The following is a 23,437-nucleotide window of genomic DNA, read 5'->3' on the forward strand; positions in this document are numbered from 1 at the left end:
ATGTGCAGCATTAAAACGACAACAATATAACAATCTATAATGAACTATAATTTGCTATTCCAAAAAGGAGGGGAAAAACACACATTTAAAGGACCAGGACCCTGCAGTACTCAACCTGAATGATGCACAAGTTACCTTGTAAAAGTTTAAAATTTGTGGCTCAAGAACCAGGTTTCCTTGGCCTCCTGTGAGGAATTAAATAACATTAACAGATATAAAGCTTTATTATATTAAAGGTCCATATGTTACAAATTTCCTGTGTTTTATTTTTAAGTGTTGATCCATCAGAAGATATATTTGTGGTTTTAAAAACCAAAAACCATCTCAGTGTAGTTTTACATCTCCTCTCTCAGGCTTCTCTCTGGAGCTCTAGTAACAACAGGTCGGTGAGCCAATCAGAAGAGAGGAGGCTCTGAGCCTCTCTTCTGATTGGCTGACTGTTTTCTGAGTGATCCAATAAAAATACAGCAGATTTCAGGTAAAAACACTCAGAGAAACCAAATCCTGCAAGGTTTGGATGGTGGGTCCAGGTGGGCGGGGCTTGGTGACTGCTTTGTTGTGACATCACAAAGTTCCAGAAGTCCTGACGGCTGGTTTTAAGGCTCAGTTTCTGAATACAGGCTGTGTGCATTTCTCTGTGGACTGAGGCTTTGATACTTTCACAGTATTAATATAGAAGCTAGAGCTGATCTATAATCACACTACACATGGACACAGACCTTTAGACTATATGGGACCTTTAACTATATATACAGTATGTGACCAAAACATCTTTATTCAGGCACCTTTTTTTATAAATCCTATTATAAAAACACCAGATTACATTCTTGTGTTATTTAATAGTCTAGTTTTATCTCGCTGTTTCAGTTCATTGTTAAACGTGTTGTTTTTTATTCTTTATACACTGTGGTGGTTGTAGAAGTGTTGAGGGAGAAATCAGTGCCACAGGTCAAAACATCTTCCCCGACCCTGCTAAAAAAAAAAAATCCACATTTCTAACATTTTGGATGATGAGCAGTGGAGATGACAGCAGGAGCTGTTACATCAGTTGCTTATCCCTCGTCAACCTCTTTTTCACTGAGTGCCCCGCGTCAACAGACTGGCAACCTTTCCTCAGTAACGGTCGATCTGCGTCTGACATGCGTCAAGAGCTCAGTGGAAAAGGGCAAAGCACACAGACACACACTCACACTCACACACACACACACACACACACACACACACACACACACACACACACACATATAATTGTTTTCTTTCTTCCTGGCTTCCTCCTTTACCGCTGTGGATGAGGGATACACTAATACAATATACAAACACACATATAAAACCTGTAACAGTGAACAAATAAATATGTGATGGGAAACTACTTTTTAATTGACTGAAACACCGACCATCTGCCTCTCTCTCTCTCTCTGTCTCTCAGACCGGATCGCCCAGAACAGGAAGACCATCGTGTGTCCGATGATTGACGTGATCGACCACGACAACTTTGGCTACGACACGCAGGCGGGGGACGCCATGCGAGGAGCGTTCGACTGGGAAATGTATTACAAGCGGATCCCCATCCCGCCGGAGCTGCTGAGGGACGACCCCAGTGAACCCTTCGAGTGAGTGACGAATACTTTCTGCTTCCCTAAGCTGCAGCCGACCTAAACGAAGATGGAATCTATCACTCCGTGCAGTTGACGGACAGTTTCTCCTTGCTGCTTCTTTCCAATACCAAATTTAAATTTTGTAGGCTTTACACGAACTGACAGCTGAGCGACTTATTGTCATAATATGAGCATTTTTGTTTTGGCTGAAAGTAAATGACGGTTTTCAAAGCCCAGTGAGGTTTAACGATGGTGTCTCTGTCTCCTCCAGGAGCTTTTAATTTACCCTCATCTCCCCCTCGGCCCAGCTCATCTGTAAAAAGAACAACATGGCCAAGAATTTGATCCGGTTTCTACATCAAAACCGGATCAAATTCCTGGCTTAACCCGGATATTTATAGTTGTGGAGCCGGGATGTTCTCGGTAGATTACTCTACAATATGAAGGCCAAGTTCCCACCTGTTTACGTTGCTGTTGTTGTGACGGGAGATAGAAGTCCAGTCCGTCGGTCTGACAAACTGCCCTGCAGTGTGTGATCGGCCTTCAATCCGTTCACTCACACTTAACAAGCCAACTGGAGTCTGTCTGGCAAAGAACAACATCCCCTAACAACCGTATACCCCCCCCCCACCACCACCACCACCACCTCACTTAGATTGGTGTGTAGGAGGTGCAGTCAGACTCAAAGCCAGTGTTTCATTACCTCTCAGAGGCCTGTAGGGTGGAAAGCCATGTGCTCATATACCAGGCAAGACAGTGGCTGCAATGCAACCCCCCCCCCCCCCCCCCCCGAGAGCAGCCACTTCACTGGTTCACTGCAGTGCTCCTCTAACTGTACAGACTGTGTCAACACATGAATTAAACATTGTGCCCAGTGGTTCTCCCACAGCACTGGACGTGGGAACACCTTCAAAAAGAAGGTTGCATATAATTCTCACTTGTGATTTTTTTTTTTCTTTCTTTATCGATATGTGCACACTGTCGGCTCGAGACACGTCAGCAGCATTTTATAACCCAGAGCTAAGACGCCCTGATAAAAACCTGCTAAAAACCTTCATTTCTCAGCCTCTGAAGCAGATAGTAACATGAAATAAAAACCATCTGAGAGCTTAAACCTTTGATTTTTATTGTAAATCATTGGGGCTTTGCCTTGGAAATTGTATATGGCTGGAAAAACCAGCACATTTGTCGATGTTCTCAGTTCGGTTAAACTTTTTTTTAAGGGTTGTTTATATTTTTTAAAATGTCGATGAGCATTAGAGTGAAGCCAATGATTTACAATGAAAGCCAAAGGTTTAAACTCTCATTTTATTCTTATTTCATGTTTCTATCTGCGCCAGAGGCTGAGAAATAAATGTTTTAGTGACAGAATTGCATCAGGTGAATCTTAACCTCTAGCTAACGGTGATACTGGCATTTCAGCGAATCACAACACATTTCATAAGTCACCTGTCTTAAAAACGACGTAACCAAGATGGCGTCGGTGGAGCAGCTCACTCTGAGCCTCACAACCGCTCTTCAGAAACCTGTGGGTGACATCACAGAGGCCACGCCCATCTGTATTTACAGTCTGTGGTTTTATTTTCCAGTTAAATTGTGAAATTTGCACAACAGACAATAATATGATTCTGAGAGTAATTAGCGCTGTGCAGACAGTTATATTTTCTGTCTTAAGCAGCACAACACACACAGAAGCTGAAATGTATCAAGCTGGAAGCTCGGTCGACTCCTCTGCTTCGCTTTGTCTCAGCGGTAATTAAGTCTATTCCCCCACAACGGTTCAAACTGATCCTGTGTGCTCAACTTCATACTGATATGAATTTAGACTAATGTTTTTGGAGCAGCGGGGTGTTATCCAGGCAAATGAAACACGTTGGTATCGTCTGACCGCAGCTGCTTCACAGTAAAAGACATGTTTCAGTCACGGTTTCTCAGTCACCCATCTCATGGCTGTGTTATCGTTAAAATTAATTACATTTTAATCAGTACAGCTGGCTACACAGACTGTGTACCCAGCCATGTTTCCTCCAGTGTATGTGCATCACAATAATTGACTATATATTGGACTATGAGCTCTTCTGCAGCTCCTCTGAGTGCACAGCAACACTGGCCAAAGGATCCAGTGTAAACAGTGACATAAGTCTGCAGCTGCTGTTGTTATGCAGGGAAAACAAACACAGCATGAGTCGGTGGAGGACACAGTTTGACTGAGTGTGGAATTCTGACTCCTACAATCTACGTTTGTGGCCAAAAGTATGTGGACAATGGAGTCAAACGTCAATGATATTCTTGACAGCGGTTTGACTGTTTCCTGTTTCGACATGACAAATGCCCTCAGGCACAAAGTCAGGTCCATACCTGACTGGCCCTGCACAGAGCCCGGATCTAAACAGCTTTGGGATGAGCGGGAACACAGACCGTGAACCACGCCTTGTCGCCCAACATCAGTGACTGACCCCTCCGATGCTCTCGTGGCTGAATGGGAGCAAACCCCTGCAATGTTTTTGTGATCACTGTGCGTCACCACCACGGGCTCGTATGTGTGCTCGCCGCTCATGTGGCGTGTGAAGCCCCGGAGCGTTTCTCTCTGCCGACGCTTCAGTAGCTGCCCAGTTTCCCTTTGATTGATCCTCCTAATAGACGACTTTGGTCAGAGCAGACGACCTGCTGGCTGCCTGCCTCCGACTTCTACCTGATGAAAAGCCCGTCACTATGACAACCAGGTGTAAGTGTGTGTGTTGTGATATTTCTCCATTGTACAGGAGCGTAATTGCTCTGGGGAATGAAAAGATGAGAAAGATCCACTTGAGTTTTGATTGATTGTAAAGATTAGTGTTACATTCAGAGGCTAAAGGAAGGCGTGAGTTGGAGAGAGTTGGTGGGGGTTAAGGATCAGATCCAGTTGATGAAGGAAGTTCGCCGCAAGAAATCTAAGTGTGTGTGTGTGTGTGTGTGTGTGTGTGTGTGTGTGTATGTATGTGTGTTTGCACCTGCTGCCCCAGTTTCTCTGCCTCAGGTGTGCAGCAGCAACACAACAGCTAACAAGCCCTGCGCTGGGCAGCACAGAGCCTGTCACAGCAGACAGTGCTGTGTTGTGGGTTAATTGCTTCTGCATCGTTCAGAGCGTCGTCATTATCAGGAGAGAAATAGTCGACTAACGCCGCACTCTCCTCCTTGCAGTGGATGCAGTGGAGAGCCAGAGTCACAGGAAAGAACATGTGCATAAATACCTCATACCTGCAACTCACCTCTGTTTCACACATGCTCAGTTGGTTCGGAGGGAAACAAGGTGGTGGTGGAGGTGATTCTAGTTTGATTCATTCTTAAAGACATCAAAAAAAGAAGTCTCAGTTCTAATCCTGTGTCCCCGTGTTAAATGTTCCTCTTGGTATACGCCAAATATATGTTACAGAAATCAATTTAAAGTATTTTTATATCGGATTCTTCGTCACTTCTCTTCCTGTAAAAATGTTTTGCAGCCTTAGTTCACTGAACACGTCATATTTAATCTTATGAAACACCTTCTCCTGTAGAGAGGAAGTTTATAAAGTGCGTCACCGTCTGCATACGTCTCCTTCTCGTTCATGCATTTGATTTCAAGGATTATGATGAAGAGACGAGCTCATTTAGTTTGGTACAAAGTGAAAAAGTCTTTCATCAGTTTAGAGGTTTTCTTTGACAGGCGAGACGCGTTGAGGAAAAACTCAACGCTTTGTACGTAACTGGTGATATCGTCCTGACTGCGCGCTGCGATCCGTGTGTCCTGCAGGTCACTGTGATGGCAGGCGGACTGTTCGCCGGGGACAGGAAGTGTTCTGGGAGCTGGGAGGATACGACACGGGGCTGGAGATCTGGGGAGGAGAACAGTAACGAGATCTCAAGGTAAAAAAAAAAAAAAAAAAATCTAATTTTTTATTTCATGCAGTTTTGAAGGTTCAAGAGACACGTGAGATTTCTGTCTTTTACAGTATTTACTCTCCGTCCTGTGACTCCGCAGCTGTTGCACCAGGGTCATAAACATAATGAAAGATGTTCTCTTTGAAATTACACTTGTCCCCAGGCAATGACATCATCTTCCTCTCCTCTCAGGCACATCTAAGGTTTTATGTATCTGTTCTCTCAAGACTTTATTTGTTATAAAAGAACAAGGAGTGTGTCTTCGTTTTGACTTTGAACAAACTGCTTTGTTTCTAACGTTCCCTTTAAGGTTCTGATGCTTTTCCTGCACATCTTAACTACTGTGATATGTTCTCATTGTAAAACGACAAGCGTTTCAGCAGAAATAATTTCCGTCCATACTAACACGCATGTCACGGGTCTGCGGGTAAACAGGAAGTAGACTCTTACTCTGCGGTGGGTTAGTTGCAACAAGATCAGTAGCGCTTGTAATTGGTTATCCATGATGCTTTCACCAGGTCTCAGTTTTTACCCCTTCAGACTAAAACAGGGTCAGCGTCGTTCCGCAAAGTCTCCGTTTTAGGGGCTCGGAAACCAGGACGCCGGGTGTTAACGCGGCAAAAGTGATGAGTTTTTAAACTGAAAACATGGTAATTCATGTTTATGTCCAGGTTCAGCAGCAGGGCCGGTGACAGTTGGGGCAGTTTGAGGAAATGGAAGCGGCGTGTTCATTTTCTCCTCACGTCTTATTCAGCAAAACGTTTCCTTGCACATGTTCTCTGTGCCGGACACAATCAGTCACACAGCTGGAAGAAGACGGAAGTGAATGGACAAACTGAATCAAATATACAGAACAAGCCTTTTTTTGGAGTCACTTTTCCCATCCCACCCCAACTTCAAACTTCTTTCAACCATGACCAGCCACATTTCTCAGAAAATGCTCTAATGGGTCATTTTGGAAGAAAACGACAAACTTTGCCGTTAGATTTTTAGCAACGCCAGTGCAGACAACACCAAACACTCAGGAGGAAAAGTCAGTTCACCGTCTTTTCTCGACATATTTCGAGATCTCGCAAAGTCATTTCCAACGCCATTTTTCCTTGAGCGGGATAATGAAAGCACCACACGGCCTGATAACATCTGACACATCTGTCTGGTGTTGTGGTGGTGAACCATAAATCATCTCCCACACCTGTGACCGCACCACCGTACACTGAGATGCAGAGGTTTAATTCCACCTTAACCTTCAAAATCCAAAAAGGATAACCACACACAGGGTTTTTTGGGCCATGAACAAAAGGTGAGGATTTCTCACATTTAAAGCTGTCAGCGTGAAATGAATGATAGGCCTCGACTAAGACCAGCCGTGACCCCGCGGCTGAGCCTGGTGCGAAGAAGCTCTTATGTTTCAATACTGTTTTGAGGCTTTTCATCTTATTTAAGTAATTGCTGAGATAATATCCCAAACCAAGGTTATTATTTTGGTCAAGATTATCATACTATTAAATTTTGCTATCAGCACATGCCTAGCTGTGCCTCTTAAGTCTACTTTATACCCTCAGATATTCAATTTGGTTTCCTTTTTATTAAGATCCCCATTAGCTGATACAGCGCAGACAGCCAGTCTCCTGAGGTGAGAAGATTAACAGGCTCTCATACTAATCCTTACAACCAAACTGCTGCTCCCACAGACAGCCAGGCCCCGCTCGCATGTGAAACACAATCGCTTCATTCAGCGGTTACAGCTAATCTAAAGCACCATCCCGGTGACACTGGCATGGGAGCACCGAGCGTTCGCGGCTCACACAGCGAGATAATGTCAGAACCTCCAGCCTGGCAGAGCGTGGAGGAAATATGACCTTACACGCAGAGTGAGACGACGGCGCGCGGCATAAAAGCGACGGTGGGTTCTTTTATAATGCTCCGGCAGACTGGAGTTGCAGTTATGCAAACAGTTCTCAGAGACAGAGCTGCTCTGCGGGCACAAATAATTAAACCTCCATGGATGGAGCCAAAAAGAGAGAGAAAAAAAAAAGAAGTGGTTATTCAGAGTAAAAGTTCACTAACTGGCGAGTAGTTGGCAGAGGAAAACTTTTCTAAAGGCTTTTCTTTTCTTTCTCTTTTTTCATGGCATTCAGAGCTTTGGATGGATGAGCTACAGAGATAAAACCTCACATATCAGCCAGCGGTGTGATTGATAAAATAGTCCCAGTATGATGATGCGCTGGCTTTCTGATGCGTGTTTCCATGACAACACCATCCAACAGTCTGTTCTGGCCTGAGAAAACTAACTTCATACTTAAACTTTCTTGCGCGCCGCTTATTACCGACATCTGTACGAGACTGTCGTCTGCACGGCCGGTTACTGTGACCCATAGTTACGTTTTGTTGCTAGGCGACATCTAGTGGTTGTAGTAATGATGACAGGAGCAAAGGGAAAGGGGCGGTGATGAAGTATAAAGAGGAGGTTGTAACCATGACAACTAAGGTCAGGTATACATCGGTCGTATCGGAGGGATGAAAAAACCAGGAGCCAAAACAAGTTGAGCACAAAAACTGACATTAGAAAAACCACAGGGTCGGTCCATTCAGATCTTAAACCTTAAAGCTTCTGTATCCCTGACTTTACATCGACTGGTGGTCGTTATTATACATGTAGTGGAGGCAAACACACGAACAGAGCCGCTGAAATACCGGTTATACTGAATTGTATGCACCAATGTTTTATTTATTCTCAGACATCGATAGAGACAACTCAAGTTTTAGTTGCACTTTAAGTCAGTTCTGCATTTTGTCTTGCAGCAGTATGTTTTATTCATCAGCCGGAGTGAGTTCTGTTGTTCTGTAGTTTCTCACCATCAGCTGAGCTCTGTAGCCTCATGTGATCTGTACTGGTACTGGAGGTTTTCTCCTTCTCTGATGGAGCAGAGAGACTGTGGTGGTGCTGCAGTGACCGTGATGACAACGCGGGGGTCGTGCCGGTTATGGCAGGAGCACAGGGGGAAGCCAGTTGAGGGGGTTCGGGCATCGGGTTGGGATGCCTGCTGGGCGCCTCCCGTTGGAGGTAGAACCAGAACATGCTGGAAAGATTACATATCTCATTTGGAAACGTTTGGAAGCAGGTTTCGTAAGAGGATGTGGGGCCTTTCACTTAACATTTAACTGTTGGTTTTGTTCTCACACTTCTAAATCTCCGCAGTGTTAGGACAGAATGCGTCACCACCAAACCTGAACCAGGGATATCACAGACAGATGGATGGAGGTGTGGATGTGAGCTTGACGGTTCATTCTTGACCTTGTAAGCAGCAGCTTTTATTAAACATTAGCGTCAGTGTTTAATTCCTCATAACAATAATTAGCATCTAGCGTCTTCACCTCGCGCTGCAGGGTCGAGGCTAATTGGCTTTCAGAGATTGAAATGTTGACTTTTTTGTTGTCCACCAGCGTGTCAGTGTAATGTTGTTAAATACAGGAACACAGTGCTGTAATGACTCAAAAACTGAGTCCGTGTTTAATTGAAGTGGGACCATTTGTGTCTCAGAGTGAAAAAATAAACAACTAATACTAGACTAATACACCGCATCATTACAACGCTGGATGGAAGAGCATATTAGCTGGAGAAAAAAGGCACTTAATGAGTTCATCCCACTGTGAGCATGAATGTGCTGAATGGACTTATGCTACTGTGAGATATCTGGTTTGCACTGTGGGCGTTAGCATTAAGAAGCATATATTAGGATGGGATTGATGTTGCTGTGTATGTTACCGTGGTGGGAGGACAGGCGGGAGACTCCTCTGTTGAACTCCATGAAGTCAGATGTAAAACACACGTATTTCATGTTCCATCATTTCCGTCCACGTTCTGCTTCAGCCCGCCTCCAACCTTCAGAACGGCGTAAATCCTATTTACATATAAAGGCCTCCACTCTGTAGAAACAATTTGGAGGCACGGCGCCTCTCTGTGTCCATACTTCCCTTGTTTGTTGTCATGTTTAAATCCAGCTTTTCATTTCCCCAAGTTTCATTTTGCTATTGTCTTGAAAACAAAACCCCCCTTTTTTTTTTCCCCGTCTCGCCTGCCGTCTCTAAGTCTTTCTTTTCTTCTCCGTCCTCTTCATCGTCTCCCTTTCTTTCTCACGGTTTATTTTCAACACTGCCAGCCAAGAAAAAGAATCATCACAGCTGTTATTCCTTATAGTTGGAGGATTAAAACGAGGAGCCACTGCTGGATGCCTCTGTTGGGAGAGATAGACAAGCTAAAAGGAGAGGAAATGTGGCAAATTGCTGTAAAGGGAGGTTTATTTTTGCTCAAGACAAGCACATTAGTCTGCTTAAAACATATTAAAACCTCGTCCTACAATGTCAAAAAAAACATTCAAAGACGCTGCATGCTGTGTTTTCCTGAAAAGCTTTTGCACTTTGCAGTTGTTGTTGTAGTTGCCAGTTTGCTCCTTGTGTTTCTCTAATACCAACAAAGTTTAAACGCTGTGATAAGATGCTTGACCCAGCTCTCTCTCTCTCTCCCTGCTGCTCAGGTGAAGTCAGGCTATCGTTATATCATCATTTGGTTTTTTGGTGCCTCCTCTTCTTCCTCCTCCCCCGCTCTGCCATCTCATCTTTATTGCCCTCTGCATTCACTCCCCTCTCCTTCTAGTCTCCCAGGATTTATAAGTCTGTTAGACCCTCTGTACTTCATGCCTCTTCCTTCTGAGCCCGCCCCCCTTCACCTTCCTTTACCTTTACCTTCACTTCTCTGTCTTTGAATCTTTAAGATGGACAACACTTCTAAACACAACAGTGTCTCTGTAGGTGTGGATGTGCGGTGGTCGGATGGAGGACATCCCTTGCTCCAGGGTCGGACACATCTACAGGAAGTACGTCCCCTACAAGGTCCCCGGCGGGATCAGCTTGGCGAAGGTAATTCTTCACGCTGTGCGCCTCCACGGTTCATGACGAAATACAATGCAGCAGATCAGTGACAGATTTTCTCTGACGGTCTGATGCCGGGGTTCAGTGTCCGTCACATCTGAGCCACGACACCACAGAGGATTGTATTATAGTGAAAGCAGAACTAATCTGACCCAGACAGTATTAGCTCATGTTGAATGATTTAAACCAGGGTCAGATTAAAGAACGTCCCTGGAAGTTTATCCTTCCTTTGTGTGAATGTAAAACACTGCTCGTTTAAAGCTGCGGAGCTGCTTCATAATAATATTCTCATCATTCATCATGTCTGATTGTGTATTGTCAGATGTTGCTCTTTGACAGCAACAGTACACGATCTCGCTCGGCGTATAACAGGCCATTCATATTTTGTAGTTACTCTTACATTTAGTAGTTACTCCTCTTTTTTTCTGGTCTCTTGAAAAAAGCTCTTATCAGTAATTCTTCTTGATTAAACAAACAACAAATGAAGCAAAATCCAATTATACTCTACTACTCAAAAAAAACCAAAAAGTGACATCTTATCGGTAAAACTGATTTTAATTGTATTAGTATTCTCCAGTGTTCACACACACACACACACACACACACACACACACACACACACACACACACACACACACACACACACGAGGCTCTTCAGCATTTAAATGAGTTCAATTTGGTTTTTACAAAAACAACACATTTGGCTTTGTGCTGTACTGAAATATGGCTTGATGTGAAACTAAATGTAATTCAGCCCAGGAAATATTCAGGAGTCGGGAGAAGTCATTTCACGCAAACACACACACACACACACACACACTGTAAAAACAACATCTGCGTCCCTCAACTTCACCAAACAATGAAACTGAACTAAAATAGGCGTAACTGAATACATCAGCTTACGAGATGGAATAAATGAACCTTCTAATTAAGCTCAAGAGCACGAGTAAACACACACATGAACACCACACATTGCAAACACATGCACTGTACACGTAAACACACACGCTCAGTGAAACAAATGTTTTCCCCCGTCCTCTCCTGAGTACTGTCCTCTCTCTCTCCTCCCTGTGTGGAAGCACTTTACACTCCGCTCAGCATCCGCCAACAAAAGACCACCAGATGAGAGTCGGCAGCGCGCGGTGTGTCGACTATCTGCGACTTATAGCCTTTGCAGGTGCTCCTGTGAAGAATGGGCTTAAGTTTCTTTGTTCCCTCAAAGCACCTACACAGAAAGGGAAATAGTCTAAAAGCGCTAAATCATCCGAGGTGTAGCTGAACACCATTCATTATGTATGCTCCTGCCGCAGCCTGGAACTCTGCTCCGTTTGGCTCAGTATGCAACTGAAAGGCTCTGGCCTTTTGTTTTGCTTTTTTTTTGTTTTATTCTGGCCAACCGTCTTTAGACTGGACCTCGGTGGAATGCTGATGGCCCTGAATCAGCCGCTCCCTGCAGATGAACATTTACATAAGAACATTTACTAAAATGAACTCAGGCCTGCTCTCTGCACAAATCCAGGGTTATACCTCTTTATTTGCTAACATTTCTTCCACTTCAGCTTGAATACATTTGGCTCTAAGTGACTGTCAAAAAGTTTTCACAGATGCAGCAAAGTAGGAACTGTTGCCGTCGTGTTGGGTTTTTTTTTTTCCAAGTCAAAAAAAAATGGATGCCGCTGTCAGGACAGACTCTCTGAGGCGCCGACGGAAATCAAGTGTTTCACAGATGATGTTGGGGGGGCGGAGCTAAATAAACCTGAAACCTTGTCAGGACAGAGAGTGAGAGTTAGCATTAGCACAACCGCTAACACTGTGTCTGCCACATACAAGCTAACAAACAACATAAACAGAAAACTATGCTAACCGTTCTGATGCGTCTTCTAGCTGCTGATTTTGTTCACAACAATCTCAGAGTCTGCGTCTGACTGAGGCTCAAACGTCTCCTCCGCTAACCAGCACTGCGTTTTCACCAGCGGTGGTGGGCGGGGCACAAGCCCTGACCCAGATTTCTCTATGATGTTTTTTTTTCACTTTTTATGTAGGGAAACACATCCACTTGACTGTCTTTGATTTTTTATTTCAGAACCTGAAACGCGTGGCGGAGGTGTGGATGGACGAATACGCCGAGTACATCTACCAGCGCCGGCCCGAGTACCGCCACCTGTCGGCGGGAGACATGACGGTGCAGAAGGAGCTGAGGAACCGGCTCAACTGCAAGAGCTTCAAGTGGTTCATGAGCGATGTGGCCTGGGATCTGCCCAAACACTCCCCGCCGGTGGAGCCCCCCGCCGCCGCGTGGGGAGAGGTACGGTTACGAAACCGCTTTGACGAGATTGGTTAGATTGGTTTGACAGATCACAGGTAAGGTTGGAGGCGCGCAGCAATGACCCAGCTGAACTCAAAACTTGTAATTAACAGCTGGGATTGATCCTGAAAGGTTGTACATCTCTGGTTTCACAACATCATCAGTCAATCTGAATTTATTCGCTCAGCAAGATTCATCATCTCAGACATGTACTTCTAATGCTCTAATGCACACCTGACTGACAGGTGCGTGGGAGAATGAAGTCGTCTGATAATAATGTAATGAACTCCCACCCACTGTCAGCACTAATATGTTCATTTAAAGGAAGGTCGTCTATTTTCTTATTATTTCAGATGAAAAGAAAAACATCAGAGACAGAAGTAAGAGGAGAAACTATTTAAAAGAAAGCGGGAAAATAAAAATAAATAAAGATTGTCCCTTAGCTGAAAGCAAAGTTAAAAATAAAAAAAAGTTGAGCTATTGTTTGGAAATGTCAGCAGTTTCTACAGCAGCTTTTACTCTCTGGGAAACTTTTTTAATGCCTAAAGGCTCCTTCCCCAACTAACTAAGTCCGACTGAGGCAGATGGAGCAGCGTTCCTGAAGCTGGGAACAGGCAGGGCAACAGTGTGGAATGATCTGCAGGCAGCACGGACTGTGCATGGTGCAATAAAGTGCACCGGATACCAAGATGACCAACACAAGGCGCACATCATGTTCAATTCAACACAGGTGTTTTTGACCTACTGAAAAAAAAGAAATGAAATACCACTGAGAAGTATCCAAGTCGAAAGCAGAGGGGCGTGCTTCGAGCTGGAGATGGTGATAACAAAATTCCCAGTGGTAACAGCAGACAAGAATCTTGTGATGAAACATGTCTGCAATAACAACATTTTTTCCCCCTTCTCCTCCTGTAAACCACAAACTGCCGGGGCCAAGCCTCTGGGCGCTGCTGTGGATACTGAGCAGCGAGCTGAACACCCCAGAGCGCTCAGCAACGTACGCTCGTCTGTGTGCGACAGTCAGAGCAGTGGTCAGTGCACCGGTTAAGAAGGGACGAGTGAATGGATCTCTTCTATTTTGACTCCATGTGATCATGTGTTTGTGTTTTTGTTTTGTTTTTGTTTGTAGATACGAAACGTGGGCAGCGACATGTGTATGGAGATCAAACACTTTGTGTCGGGGAGCCCCATCCGCCTGGAGGGCTGTGTGAAGGGGCGGGGCGAGGTGGGCTGGAGTCATGGACAGGTGAGGGTCATTCTTTCTCCAGTAAATTTACTAATGGGGTTTTTCATTTCCTGTCCTGAGAGATTAGAGCTACTTGACATGTACAGTTATACAATTTGTTTATGTCGCATGGTTGATGCTCATTGGTCCTAATTATTTTTTCTGAACCGGTCACTGGGAAGCCAAAGAAGTTCACTTTGTTCAGCAGTTCCGTTCTAGTGGAATCCAGCTACTGTGGCCTAGTGAGAAATATTTCAGTAAATGTTGCTTGTACTGCCGTGAAATTTGATAGTGATATTTATGGCCCCCGAGAAGATGAGTCCTGTTAAAGCCTCTAATGATGCTCTCACTTTTCATCTTCTGCCCGGCCACTTGTTCAAAACTTCATTTCATGGGAGAATACTTCTAAAGTCAGTGACCAAATTCCCATCAGCTTCAGATGCTAATCCTAATTTTTTTTTTTTTTAAGCTAATATTCCAAGATGTGAAATGATTATCTTTTTATTCCAAAGCCTGGACGACTGCACATCAGACATGGATGTAGACAGCAGAGACGTGGGGTCTTTACATACTGCACTGTGTTCCAGACGTTAGTCGCCACGACGTACAGGTGGCACAGTCATGCGCGTTAGGTTGTGCAGGACGAGTAGATTAGGAAATTTATGCGTGGTTTTAATTTGGAATTCAGATGCTTAATGTTACCTGTCAACGCCAGACGCTACACGCGCTACGCGTTAGCATGTTATCAAAATATATGCATGTCAATATTCTGATGTTGCAACAAGCCCACAAGCTAATAGAAAATTGGTAGGTTACACTGTTGGTTACAGCTGAGATGTGTTCCCTGCAGGTGTTGACATTTGGTTGGAGGGAAGATATTCGAGTGGGCGACCCCATGCACACAAGGAAGGTTTGCTTTGACGCAGTCTCCCACAACAGCCCCGTCACCCTGTACGACTGCCACGGCATGAAGGGGAACCAGCTGTGGCGCTACAGGAAGGTACTGAGGACAGTGGAGACTGAGGGTTTGGAGTTGTACTACATGTAGAAAATAATGGGGGTTTTTTTCTGTTGAGGTTTCTTTGGTGAGTTAAGCATTGTTACGTTAATTAATGAATCATTTCAGCATTACTCTGGCCATCTGCTAACATCTAATTAAGTGTTGGGAAAAATTGAAAGATGCATAAACAGCAGATACAAGTTACACTTCACCAGCTCCATGTTCCTTTAAAGCCACTCTGTGAAGATTGTTTGTGTGTGTGATTTTAGTGTCAAGCTTTTGTTTGTACAAAAACATGTCAGTCGTGTTAAATTACTAAACAAATTGGTGCACCCTTAGGCCTTATATCTCAGTGTCTGACAGTCAGATTGTTTTGCAACCCTTGGCTTTAAATCTGTGCTAGTTATGGATCAAAAATGTATGAGATGACTGTGTAAGGTGTTACAACAACACACAAGTCAAAACCCTGATTTATTGTGACTAAATCTCATCAGAGACAGGAGGCTGTGTAAAATCAAGTTAATGAAAGATGGTAGAAACCATAGTTTGTGATCAATGTACACGATAGAATTAGAAAATTTAAGGCCTCAGTCCACAGAGAAATGCACACAGCCTGTATTCAGAAACTGAGCCTTAAAACCAGCCGTCAGGACTTCTGGAACTTTGTGATGTCACAACAAAGCAGTCACCAAGCCCCGCCCACCTGGACCCACCATCCAAACCTTGCAGGATTTGGTTTCTCTGAGTGTTTTTACCTGAAATCTGCTTTATTTTTATTGGATCACTCAAACAACAGTCAGCCAATCAGAAGAGAGGCTCAGAGCCTCCTCTCTTCTGATTGGCTCACCGACCTGTTGTTACTAGAGCTCCAGAGAGAAGCCTGAGAGAGGAGATGTAAAACTACACTGAGATGGTTTTTGGTTGTTAAAACCACAAATATATCTTCTTATGGATCAACACTTCAAAATAAAACACAGAAGAAGAAAAAGAAAATATGGAGCTTTTAAAGAGATGTTCCGGGCTTCCTGTTTTTTGAAGACTTAAAGATATCTGCACTCTTTACACCATTATGAATAGTTTAGAAAAACGTTTTCAAGGTCAAGGCTGAAGAACAAAAAAGCTAAACACTTCATCTACAACAGTCAGATGTCACAATGTTCAAGCATTGTTTTGAAGCTTTATCAATATATTGAATAGAACAAAACATCCTGTTTTTGCAAAGACATAAGGTCGATCGCAGCATCTGGGTCGTCTCGGATCATATTCCAAAGAAAGGACACCTAATGTTTCTTTATTCGTCAGCAAAGAGGGGCCTTACTGAACCATTTCAGCTTTTTTTTTTGCTTTATTTCAAGATAATTTTTTTTTTCCAAAACAAAACACTCAGGACCTTTAACCACAGTGAAGAGCACTTCATGAAGAGCTGCATCCTGCTGCGCCACGTGACTTAGAAAGGTCTCTTTTGGTGAGCAGCAATGAGCGTGACTCACGAGAAACAAGCAAACATATTGATTTAACAAACCTCAGAGGCTGTGGACCTGACTCAGTTTAGCAACTGGTTTCCAGCAGGTTTCCTCATGTCCCACACAGTGTGAACAAAGAGCGATGAAACGGCAGAGACGAGACACACAGGGAACATTACTGAAGACCCAGATAGATAAAAACATTTTCATGTATAGAGGTATTGAGTTTTACCCTGTGTAGTAATGACACAGAGCAGCACTGTGGGAAACAAAAGGACAAACAATTAACCCAAAAACCAGTTGACTTAGGCTCTTCTCTTTCTCACTGCCCTTCCTCCAGGACAAGAGCCTGTATCACCCCGTCAGTAACAGCTGCATCGACAGCAGCCCGAGCGAGCGGCGGGGCTTCATGAACACGTGCGACCCCTCCTCCCCGAGCCAGCAGTGGCTGTTCGAGAGGACCAACGCCACCGTGCTGGAGCACTTCAACCAGGGCGCCAACTGAGGGCACTGGGCGGCGAGATGAGGCGTCTTCCAAAGAAAAAAAGGTCATGGAACAATGGTCACCTCTGATCAGGTGAGTACAACGGTAACCTCGGTTTTACCGACTTTGTGAGGAGCAAAACTGCTCTTGTTCGTTGTTTTAGAATATTGATGACGTTTAGAGGGACTTAGACGTGAAACCATGAATTAAAACTTATATAAAGCTTGTATTCCTTTGCTTAATAATACTATTAATGATATTTTTTAACTGTTTTTGGAGAGGAAACATGATCTTGTACTGCGTTGATCAGATAACCCAGCAGCGGCGCAAATTCAGACTGTATCTAGTGTTGTTATGTTTTTATATGAACAAGCAATCACAGCCACACCCACTCAGGAGACAGGAAGTGGGCGACGTCACAGAGTCTACGTCTACCATCTTTATTTAGAGTTTGTGGTGTTAATCTACAGCTCATAATAATCCGTAACAAATGCACCTTTTATTCTGAGTAACGTTTGCTGAAAACTACAGTGCAGCTGTTTGACTGTATCTACAGCGGGCTCCATTTCCCTTTGTGTGGGATTTGTTCACAATGAGAAGAATAAGATCATTTACATAAGATCTATAGAGAGTTATATAAACTTCCATAACTCAGCTTGTTGTCTGGTCCAAACAGCACGTTGTCTGAGCTGCTACCAGCTGGTGATCTCTCCTGTTTCCCCCTGTTGCCCAGATGAGACTGGAAGCTACAAATGAACAACATGCTGCTTTAGAAACATTCCCCGTGGCGGAGCGGTGATCCAGTGCACCGGCTGAGGGCTCCGAGTGCTGGTCGGACCACACACACAGCGAACATCCAGAATCCAATCATACAGCGTGAGCTCGTGAGGAGGAAGGAGGTAAAAGAAAGACGCGCTCGCCTGAGCACGAATCCCACCGACAGCTGATTTATTCTCATCTGACAATTAAAAAAAAAAAAAAAAAAAAGGTTCTCCATTGACTGTCTGTATTCTGTCCTTCTGCAGGCTGGGACAACCACAATGAAACCAAGTGTCCTGTGGAAATCCAACCAAAATAAAACTGCACTCTGGACCTCAAGAATTTACAAGACAAACATTTGGAAAGATGCTCCTTTCTTTCATGGCTGGTTTGAATCTGTCAAACAGACTCTGCTGGACTTAATGGATTATCTTTTCTTTGGCCTCTTTTAACCCCGCCTTTTCTACTGTTGCCTTACAACTTCCAAGAACAGGACACGCCTGCTCTTTCTTTTCGTCGGTGGTGCCAAACACTTTTTGAAATCCGTTCCTCAATGGAAACTGGTGGGGAAAAAAAGCATCAAACATATGTTGAACAGTTACTCCTGCACAGTGTGCAGATGTACTGCAAAAATATCTCTTTTTTTTAATCTTGTACAGACTCATCTTGAAAGTACAAATATTTTTTCTACTGTGTAATAAAGCAAAAAAAAAAAAAATGACATGAATTGTGTCTATTTCTTTCCCAAGAAGATTTTTTTTAAAGCTTAAAATATTTTTTGCTCTGTGACAGTTTACAAGTAACGTACTGCTCACACATGTTAATGTTATCCAGATCATCCTCAGGCACAAACATCACTAACATCGCATCATATTACATATGTACACATACACACACACACATCTCTAAATGATGGCTGCTGGCTGTGACCCCAGGTTACATAATATTTTCTCATTTCTCTCAAGGAAATGTAAAGTAACTTTAAAGGTCTCATTTTATATAAAGGTCTGTGTCCATGTGTAGTGTGATTATAGATCAGGTCTAGCTTCTATATTAATACTGTGAAAGTATCAAAGCCTCAGTCCACAGAGAAATGCACACAGCCTGTATTCAGAAACTGAGCCTTAAAACCAGCCGTCAGGACTTCTGGAACTTTGTGATGTCACAACAAAGCAGTCACCAAGCCCCGCCCACCTGGACCCACCATCCAAACCTTGCAGGATTTGGTTTCTCTGAGTGTTTTACCTGAAATCTGCTTTATTTTTATTGGATCACTCAGAAAACAATCAGCCAATCAGAAGAGAGGCTCAGAGCCTCCTCTCTTCTGATTGGCTCACAAAACTACACTGAGATGAACCACAAATATATCTTCTCATGGATCAAAACTTCAAAATAAAACACAGGAAAGTGTAAAATAAGGGACCATTTAAAAGAGTTATAAACAAATAAATACAATTAAAACTGCAACTGAGCTGAGGTCATCAGAGCTGAGGATGGATGTCACTGGTAGAGAAAATATAAATATAAATTATCATGCAGCCTCTGCTACACCAGTGCTGTGTATGTGACCACCCAGGTCCTTGACTCAGTACCTGGATATGAGCACAGACATCTTATTGAAAATCTGATAAAACGGAGGTCACACAAACTCATCATCTCTGCTCAGGCTGGAGATGAAACCTGCACAGCGAGCTTAACATTTCCCCACAAAGGACAGCAGCTGCCGAAGCCCAAAGTTCATTTACCACATCCACTTTTTTTATTGACAGAGTGAGTCATCTACCTGAGTGGTAAATCCAATACCCAAGTATGAGTCTGGGGATCTTATTGGCTCTCTAATGCCACCAAGGTCAAACAAACAAACAGTGGAAGCCACTGCATACATTACCCTAACCTTGGTCTTGTATTGCAATAAGGGAAGAAAACATAATAATAATAAAACAGGTCCAATCACCAGACTGCTCATATCAGTCTGAATACACTGAATACATAAGAGCTAAGGAATATCAGGTTTCCTTAAACTGTTAATGTTAAAGTATTTCAGGTTTTCTCCTTAAGTTGTTCTTAAACTTAAGGAATCACTTAAAGTCAGTTGCAAAAGACCTTAGCAACCAAACAAAAGAAAACTAAAGGTACCTGTGACGCAGTGTGGGGGAACTGAAAGGGCATCTTTAATGATGAGGAATTGATTTTACATTACAGATTTGACTGGCAGTCATTCCCTGAAGTAACTCCCTCAGCTAAGGAAAAATTAAACTTTAAGGTTCATACTTAAGTGGGTTGGTCGGATGAGTTTCCTCCGTGGGGCGGCTTGGCTTCGAGATCGGCTGAGGAGCTCTGACACCCGGAGGGAGCTCGGAGTAGAGTCGCTGCTCCTTCATGTTGAAAGGAGCCAGTTGAGGTGGTTCAGGCATCTGATTAGGATTCCTCCTGGGCTCCTTTCTTTGGAGGATTTCTGGGTACGTCTCACTGGGAAAAGACCCCGGGGGAAGACCCAGAACTCGCTGGAGGGATTGAATATCCCATCTGGCCCGGGAACGTCTCAGGATCCCCCAGGAGCAGCTGGAAAGTGCTGCTGGAGAGTCTGGAATAACCCGCTGAGCCTGCTGCCATTGCAACCTGACCCCGGATAAGCAGAAGAAAACGGATGGATGGATGGATGGATGGATGGATGTCATATGTAAGTAGAAAAACCTAAGGTGTTTTGTGCAACCGGCCCCTGAGACCTACAAGACCTCAGAAGGTGCCCTGTGGTTTCTGTGGGCAGCAGATCTTTGAAGTCTCCCTCCTCAGACCACTGTCGGTAGATTCTCACCACTGCTGACCTCAGTCGCCCCCCCCCAGGCCTCTGCCTAAGGGTGATGCTCCAACCCGCTTGTCTGGCCATAATGATTTGCTTCTTGTCGGAGTGGTTCACATCTTCCCACCTGCCCATTTCTCCGGCATCCAACACGTCGACTCTGTGAACTGACTGTTCACTCTCCACCTAGTGTATCTGAGACGTTGACATGTGCTGTTGCCACGAGATAAGTAACGTTATCCGTTTGATCTGTGAGAGGTCGTGATGTCTCGGCTCATTGGTGTGCATACAGAGCAGCTAAAAGAAGCTGCGGTGAATTAGATGAGTCATTTCAGCTACCACGAGTACAAGTAAATGGGCAATTGAACCCGTATAAAGAAATGTCAAGGTTTAAGAGACACCTGCGTGGGAGAGAGATGAAGAAAAAACAAAAAAGACTTTCTTGAACATAATGTTAATTTTGGAGCTGTTCATTACTTAGTACATGAATCCTCCAGAGTTTATCCAGGTCTCTCCCCGGTGTCGTGTTTTCAACTTGTTTAACCAGAATCTGTGAAGAAAATCCTGCATTTGTCGACAGTTATTCATTCACACACAAAAATGAAATAAATCAACTCTTTTCCTGCTGATAGACGGCGTGTGTTGTGTTTGTACTCATCATGTTCAAGCTCACAGTGGCAGAGACCTTTTGGTTAAGGTCAGAACATCAGTCTGGTTTGGGTGGAGTTCCTGTTTCATAGAGAGTGAAATGAATTTACTTGAATCACCTCCTGGTGGTGGTTTCCTTCACTGTGACGTCACAGTGAAGTTTGACCTTTGACCCTTTGGATATAAAATGCCATTACCTCATCTTATCCTTATAGACAGTTACATTGTGTCATAATTAGTGAATGAATTTGTGAGTTATGGCTGCAAATGTGTTTTGTGAGGTCAAAGTAGTTGTTCACTGAGGAGTTGGTGCAGATTTAACAATTATGCAAGTTTTCAAAATGTCTTTTTTTCACCAAAGATTCAGTACTTTATTGTGAAAAACCTTCCTGCACCTCTCTCACTGCTGTCTCACTACTTTAGCTCCTTCATTTCTTTTGTGCATTGCGTTGAGGGACAAAGGCGTCCATCGTCAGCACACTGAGAAGACGTCACGTAAGTTTAGTCGTGGAATTAAAAATCCAGATAAAGAATCTGTATTTTCCTCTCTTTAAAGGTAAAGAATTATCAGAGATTGCATTGACTGCTCACTTATGAAAAGATGAAGATAAACATCAAGGAAAAACCATCATCCTCTGAGGCTCTTTGTCTGGCTTTAGAAATCTGAATGGCTGCATGTGCTTTAATGATGGCTGAAATCCACAGCACTGGGCTTTTCCACACAATTAATTCAAGGTTTAAGAAAAATAATGGTAGACATCATAATTGGTTTTGCTGCTCTGAAGTGAAATTGGGTTGAAGTGACAGGCTGGCGCGTGTTTTGATTAAGCAGAATATTTCCACTCACTCTCTGCTCCTCGTTGTGAGTGCCAATTGAAAAAGACATGCTTCAACTTTGACCACTTGAGCTTTAAAAACAGATGCAGAGTTTTACAAAAGGGGAAGAGACCGGCTGTCATTTAAATTCCATTTCCAGCTCCACGTTTGCCTCCATCATATTATGACCCTGCAAATTGCACTCTCTCCTTTTGATGATCAGGCAGCATGAAATGGAAAGACAGATGTGAACTGGAGACAAAAACTGAAACAAACAAAACAAAAAAAAAATGCTAATTGAATCCTGCCCTGAAAAATAGAACAATTTCCCTCCTCTAGTGTCAACTTTTATCTTTCACATCTGGAAAAAATGTTTACAGAAATAGGTCAGAATGAAAAGCACATTATTAGCGCGTGTGTTAACCAGGGTAATAGAAGTATTAGTCGCATGTTGGAGATAAAACTGAAAGGAGTCCTCGGATGAACCACAACTCCTGGTGAGAATGAAGGCTCCTCTCTCTCTCTCTCTCTCTCTCTCTCTCTGGGGAGACGCTTGCTGCCAGCGTGACTAATATCCAAACGCTCCTCCTGGCGTCTGATTGGCTCAGTCCAGGGAAGCAGGAGAGGTGTGACAGGCCTGCTCTGCTCATAACCTATCAGCTGAATAATTACAGCTAACCTGCTTCTCCACAGGGCTTCGCTGCTATAAACGGCCCTGCTGTCACTCGCTAATGGAAAATCACGGCAGTGGCAGCGTTGCAGCGGCAGGCTCGGGGTCACAGGGGACCTGGGTCGACGTATTCGGGTCAAATCCTTTAACATGCTTCACTGTTTAAGAAAAAAAAGGCAGGTCAGAGCTTTTTGGAGGTGGTGATATTTAACACTTCCTCCTACCATCTTGAAGTCCAGTGAAATCAGATTGTAAATTACATGTCCCATGCTGCACTATACGTCTTTGGTGTGATGAAGGCTTGGTTTTCAGTTCCGTTCGGGATACCATTGCTTTTCTGAATACATTAATGTAGAACTAATATGCACATCAGTTAGTTTAACTTAGCATAAAACAGGTTAGCCTTCTTGCTAATTCTTTCTTCCTTCCATGTTCCCATGCTTCTAGAGAAGAAACATGGACCTCGGTTGCTGAACAAGCAACCGAAAGAACATTCATCAGGAGAAATATAGGCTACGCTGCGAACACCAGTTTGTGGGCTGGATAGCTAATTACGCTGCTGCTCAGCCTGAATTTTGAACACCCAGAGATGTAGCATCCGATTTCAAGAATGGTCAGTTTAGATGCTATATTGTGTGATATTTACTCATTTATACAGCTGCTAACAAAACACTTATTTTTGTATTATATATTTTATATTTATCCCCATAGATTTTTACATTCCATCAAAGCTAAGCTATCAAACACAGCGATATTTCTCCAGAGATTTTTTCCCGATTGAAATGAACTTTGATGCAGATGTTTGACTTTAAAAAACAGATGATTTTGTCATTTCAGTTGAACTAC

General features: G+C 43.6%; 1 pseudogene; it reads left to right on the forward strand.

Moving 5' to 3' along the window:
- LOC111221331 overlaps positions 1 to 16,919 on the forward strand; it is a 60,907-nt pseudogene extending 43,988 nt beyond the window's left edge.
- Positions 16,920 to 23,437: the final 6,518 nt, after the last annotated feature.

This window comes from Seriola dumerili, unplaced genomic scaffold (assembly GCF_002260705.1).
Source record: "Seriola dumerili isolate Sdu_G_001 unplaced genomic scaffold, Sdu_1.0 BDQW01000086.1, whole genome shotgun sequence".
Taxonomy (NCBI): domain Eukaryota; kingdom Metazoa; phylum Chordata; class Actinopteri; order Carangiformes; family Carangidae; genus Seriola; species Seriola dumerili.